Raw genomic sequence first — 6,887 nt, 5'->3', positions numbered from 1 at the left:
CTTTGAAGAGTGAAGTCTGTACAAATACTAGAATCTGTTTAGTAGATGGAAGGAAATTCATGGATGGACTGAGACATGAGAATGTGTGCTTTTCCTTAATTCCTAAGAAGACTGAGAGACAGGAACCAGAAGGAGAACACCCAACAGAGATAAGAGATTCGCTGACAGAATATGAGGACATCATTTCAGATAATGTACCTGATGGATTGCCACCTATTAGAAGTATTAGTCATTTCATGGACTTAGTTCCCCGAGCTAGTTTGCCTAACAAAGCTGCACACTGGTTGACACCAATAGAGAATGAAGAACCGAATAGGCAAGTGCAAGAACTATTAAAGAAAGGTTTGATCAGGGAAAGTTTGAGCCCTTGTGCAGTACCAATAGTATTAGCACCTAAGAAGAATGGAGAATGGAGGATGTGTAATGATTCAAGAGAAATAAACAAGATCATAGTAAAATACCGGTTTCCTTTGCCTAAGATGGATGACATAATAGACTGTTTGAGTGGAGAAAAGTACTTTACAAAGATAGATTTGAAGGGTGGATATCATCAGATTAGGAACAAAGAAGGTGATGAGTGGAAGACAACATTTAAGACAAATGAAGGACTATATGAATGACTAGTAATGCCTTTTGGATTGACTAATGCACTGAGTACTTTCATGAGGCTGATGAATGAGGTATTGAAGAATTTCTTGGGTAATTTTGTTATTGTGTATTTGGATGACATTCTAATTTTTAGTAAGAGAAAAAGAGGAGCATTTGTTGCAGTTTAGACAAGTTTTATAGAGGTTGAGAGAAGAGAAGTTGTTGATCAATATCAAGAAGTGCACTTTCATGAAGGATGAGTTAGTCTATTTGGGCTTTGTGATATCTAAGGATGGTTTGAAGATGGACCCTGAGAAATTGAAAGCCATTATTGACTGGCCTACACCAGAAAGCATTGGAGAGGCAAGATCATTTTAGGGATTGGCTAGTTTTTACCCGAAGTTTATCATAAATTTCAGTTTAGTTTGTAACCCTATGACTAAGACCATGAGGGAAGATTTGAAGGAATTCAAGTGGACCACCAGATCAAACAAAAGTTTTGAATTGTTGAAGCAGAAAGTGACTGAGCAGCCTATGTTGGCTTTACCAGATTTTAATAAGGTATTTCAAGTGGATTGTGATGCAAGTGGAACAATAATAGGAGCAGTTTTGAGTCAAGAAGGGAAATTAGTAGCATATTTCAGTGAGAAATTGAATGATGCCCAAAAGAGATATTTAGTGTATGATAAGGAATTTTATGTCATAGTTTAAGCCTTGAAGAAATGGAGACATTCTTGTTGCCTAAGGAGTTTGTATTATATATAGATCATCAAGCTTTGAAGTATTTGAATAGTCAGAGTAAGTTGAATCAGAGACATATGAGATGGGTAGAGTTCTTGCAGAGTTACACATTTGTGTTGAAGAATAGAAGTGGGAAATCTAACAAATTTGCTGATGAATTGAGTAGGAGAAGGAATTTGCTGATAGAGATGAGAGTGATAGTATTAGATTTTGAAGATTTGAAGACCTTATATGATGAAGACCCATATTTTGCAGAACCTTGGAAAGCATGTAGAGAACCGGTTATGGTTGATAGAAGAAAATGGTTGGATTATTTCATTTAGGATGAGACGTTATTCAAGGGAGTTCATTTATGCATACCTAAGAGCTCCATGAGAGAGAACCTAATCAAAGAGAAGCATAGTGGAGGTTTAGCTAGACATTTTGGCATTGATAAAATAGTTGCATTGGTGAGTGAGTAGTACTTTTGGCCCCAGATTCATAAGGATGTTAAGAGATATGTGTAGAGTTGTAGAATTTGTCAAGTTGCAAAAGGTAGTAGATGGAATGTGGGATTGTATAAACCTTTGACAGTACCAATAAGACCTTGGGAGGATATAAGCATGGATTTTGTACTTGGATTACATAAGACACTGAGAGGAAATGATTCTATATTTGTGGTAGTGGATATATTTTCAAAGATGGCTCATTTTATACCTTGTAAGAAGACATCAGATGCATTGCATGTAGTAGACCTATTTTTCAAGGAAGTGGTGAGATTGCATAGATTACCTAAGAGCATAGTTTCAGACAGAGATACTAAGTTTGTTGGCTATTTTTGGAGAACACTTTGGAAGAAGATGAAGATAGATTTAAAGTTTAGTTCTACTTTTCATCCATAGACTGATGGACAGACATAAGTATTTAACCGGAGTTTGGGAAACTTGTTGAGATGTTTAGTGGGAGATAAAACCAAAAGTTGGGATTTGATCCTTACAAAAGAAGAGTTTGCCTATAACAATTCAGTGAATAGGAGTACCTGAAAAACACCTTTTGAGATTGTTAGCGGAGTGCATCCTAGAGGAAAAGCATAATTGAGAGAAATTAGCAGTAAAGACTGTAAGAGTTCAGAAGTAGAAGATTTTGCAGATCACATGGCAGCATTGCATATTCAAGTTAAACAACATTTGGAAGACATGAATAGAAAATATAAGGAGAAGGCAGATGAGAAGAGTAGACATAAGGAATTTGAAATTGGCGATGAAGTGATAGTATACTTGAGGAAAGAGAGATTCCGGGTTGGAACTTATAACAAGTTGCAGATGAAGATGTTTGGACCTTGTAAGATTTTGAGAAAGTTCAATTCTGGAAATGCATATAAAGTGGAGCTACCGAATAGTCTAAGTATTTCACCCATATTCAACATTGTAGATCTTCATGAGTACCATGAACCAGAATTCAGTGAAGATAGTGTTGCAGACTTGGAGAAATAATTTCCCTGAAAGGAACCAGATCAGATTGAAGAGATTTTGGATAATAAGATTGGGTGTAGTACCCAGAACAATCAATACAAAGAATATCTTGTGAACTGGAAGAGCAGACCAGTTGAAGATTCATCTTGGATTTCTCAAGTAGAGGTAAACTACCTTGGTTTCCCTCTGACCCCAACAAAGTAAGAGGCTCACTTTTTTCATTAACCTCAGATGTCTGATGCAGGAGCATCGTTGGTTCGCAACAATCTTGCATCAACCAAAACCATTTCCTTTCTGTTTTGCTTGCAATTTCAGTTTTCCTTTCTGTGTGTGTCCCGATTTTGGTTCACTAGATCCTATGGAGTTGGATTCTACTTGAAGACTTGATCATCTTTCTTTCTTTTCAAACCGCATCTCTTTTCCATATCACTTTCTAGCAAGATATCGCTACCGATTTCCATGATAATTTCTTGTTACCGGTTACCTGAGACCTATTCTGGTGATCTACTAAAACCCGTCCTGAATCTTGCGGAGCCTTGGGCGTTGATCTCGATGTTTCTTTCCATGTGGCCGACCTTCTACATTTCATTCTTTGGATTTTTTGAAGGAATCTCTTGGCGGAGGCTGACCTTGTTTATTTTGCACGTTAGGTCTTGTTCTTTGGGTTTTGATCCCTTTTGAGTTGTCTGGATCCTTTGGATCGATATATATATATATAGATAGATATATATTTGTAATCATGCTTTAGAATGTAATCAATCAGAGAATCAATTAGAAAATCGAGAAGTATCAAAAAGATAGACTGTGCCTAGAAGATAGATCTTTCGATTTAACTTTCATGCAATAAAATTATTTTTTCTATATTGCCTCCATTATATATTTGTAATCATGCTTTAGAATGTAATCAATTAGAGAATCAATCAGAAAATTGAGAAGTATCAAAAAGATAGACTATGCCTAGAAGATAGATCTTTCGATTCAAGGTCTTGGTGTGACCTATTCTACTAGGCTTGTCTGTCGGTATGTTGTAACCCAGTTGTTACTAGTTGGATTTAATTAACTTTCATGCAATAAAATTATTTTTTCTATATTGCCTCCATTATATATGTGTTTTTCCGTTGTGTTTACTCTTGCTGACCGGGTTGGACTGATCTCCTTGAGGTCCCTCCTCACCGATGACTGCTTCAGTTACACATGTAGTTAAAGTATTTTTCCACGTGTCCTCATATTGACCAATCCTAATAACCTAAGAAAGCTTAAATAATATGTGTAGGAAAATAAATGCCCCCTTGTAAAGTGGAAAATTGAGGAACCTTAGCCAATTCACCACTTGGAAGAAGAGGGAATTCACTAGGCTCCAATTTTCACTTGAAGTGGACTTTATATTCAAAATAGGGGCATGAATCTACTAGATCCAATCCCAGATGATGCAAGGATTGAATACTAAGTAGATTGGAATGGATTAAAATGTAATTGACCCCTTTTGTAAGTTGATTGATTGAATTAAGACAACGTGCTGAAAATGGAGACAAAGTATGCGAAAACAGTGAGCTACATATTCGTGATTCAACCGTGCACATGGATCTAAGAAGTTTGAGATGATTTGGAGCTGATCTATGAAATCCAGCAAAAGTTGCAGGGACCATGTGTCTGGACAAGGGTGCCCTCCTATCGGTCCTCCAAACTTTTCGTACATCGAAAAGGGTTTTTTCGTCTCTAGGAATAAAGCTTAATTCCAGAAGTATAGCTATGCACATGATTTCTGCACACATAAAGAAAGGAAAATGTGTTGGGAATAGGGGTTTGTCTTCAGATCAAACCCCAGTTTTGGAATTAACCAAGTGGTTGAAATAATGTAAATGAAATGACTAAAAGTAGAAATCCTCCTCTTTGAGGGGATGTTGAATTGATTGAAATTAAAATGCTTATACCTCCTTGTGAATTTTTGCTTGCCTCCACATGGAATTAGGGTTTCATGAAGTAGAATGTTGATCTCCTCTTCAATGCTTGAAATCTTGTCTCTATTGTTGCTCCAAAGCTTGAAGGAAGATTGAAAATTCTCAATTGCTCTTGAATGCTTGAATGCTTGATCTCTTGAATGCTAGGATGCTTGATAATGATTTTTCGTTAAATTCCATAGGATGTCAAATGAGAGGGGAAGTCCCTCTTATATACTTGCCAGTGGGTTTAATTGACTAATTTTTAGACTTGGCCCGACATAGCAGGGAATTCCTGCTTCAAATTAGAGTTATGTCCAAAGGGAGAGGATCAAGGGAGGTCCCAAATAGGGGATCACATAATGCCACACCTTGGTCCCAGTGGATCCTAGAGCTCTAGGCCCTGGTCCTGCCCTATTTTGGGGTAGGATCAAGGTGCAGGGTTGAATTGCAATGTGTTTTTGATGTGCATGAGTATATTTAGGTCTCCGATTAGGCCGAGGGATGGAAACACTAAGGAAAAGACCCAAATGTAGTTGAAAATTGCAAGGGGTGCAATTTTAGGACGTTACACCCCTAACATAAGGAAAAATAAAAAACCTACACTAATAACCACAAGAAATGTTTTTTCTCTAAATATATATAATCGGATTCCAAATTTCATACTATTCAATGAAACAAGAATTAGTTATCTCTTAAATGTCAAAACCCCTGAAATAACATTTCAATTTCATTCCCTAAAAACATGGAATCGTGGGCTATTACATAATGAAATGGATAGGCTTTCTCAAATTCCAAAGCAAATAATGTAACTTCACCCTTATAAGTGATGATGAAACTTGGCTATATTAGTTACTTAAAGTTGTTTCATAAGTTTAAAACTTATACCTAGTTAAATTACAAGATCACAATGAAAATGAAAATTATACAATAAAGATCAGAAGCACTATGGAATAGATCCTAATGGTCTGACTAAATTAACATGGTCTTGATGTGCAAAAGACGTCAAACAAGTGACTTATTACTTTCAAAGTTACATAATAGAAAAGCATTAATTCACATAATCACTTAACCATTAACATTTTTTCCATGTATTGGTTGATATATTTTGTTCCCTTCAAAAATATACCAATATGACTCTATGCCCACATAAGAGAACAAACTATCAATCAATAGTTGGATAAGTTGCAACTATCTTTGCAACTTTCCTCTAAATTTTAGAGGTACAACTTCCTCGCATGATATAAATTTATGTTTTTCAAGGGTATGCTTTTGACCAGAAATCAGGAAAGGCAAGAATTCCTATCTTAAGATTCCAGAAAATGGAAAAGAAAATGTACAAATGACAAAGCATTTGGCCAGTCAAACACCAACTTAGTTCATGCTGCATAATACCATTCAAAGACAAATATCATACCACAGTGAACAGTAGGGGAAAAACAAACATTTAATGTTTCCAAATGCGGGAACTAAACAGAAAGCATTTACATAAGAAAAATGTAGATTTATCCAAAGTAGCACAAAGTTTGATCTATGAGATAAATTGTTACGTAAACCCAAATAAAAACACATCATATTTGTTTTTAGAAAACAACACCAAGTCTATATTCCAAAAGTTCCCCCTCTCCTTTTTCCTATCTCCTATATCTATTTGTACCTAAAAAACACCTTTTTCGTTTTCAAGAAATGGTTCTATCTAGGATAACAGTCTTGAAAATGACCGTTTTTTAAACTTAATTTAAAGAAAACAAAATTATCAAAAAACTCTATCATCGGCACTAATCCCTGCATTATAAACAACCACCAACTTCTACTTCTTCCTCATCAGGGTCTGGGTTCCAAGTTGCAATTTGATTGTCAATCATCTTTGCCTTCACTCCTCTTCAATAAGTACCCAAAGAACCACTGAAAATTCATCTTCATCTAGTATGAGTTCTCGAGCTAGATCAGTGAGGTCGAAGAGGATATCATCCTGTATATGCTCAACATCTGGATGTATCATAGGTCCTTTTCCCTTAAGCACCATGTTTGAGAAACTAATTATCAGGATCCCTTCTTGCAACAATTTCTTCTTCCAAATGTTGTCTGTGGTTTGTGGCTTGCTCTGCAATATTTTCCAATAGAGTGATAACCCTTCTATATCTGGTGAAGTCAATTTGTTATTTCCATG

Source organism: Cryptomeria japonica, chromosome 10 (assembly GCF_030272615.1).
Source record: "Cryptomeria japonica chromosome 10, Sugi_1.0, whole genome shotgun sequence".
Lineage (NCBI taxonomy): Eukaryota > Viridiplantae > Streptophyta > Pinopsida > Cupressales > Cupressaceae > Cryptomeria > Cryptomeria japonica.
This window is presented reverse-complemented; position numbering follows the sequence as displayed.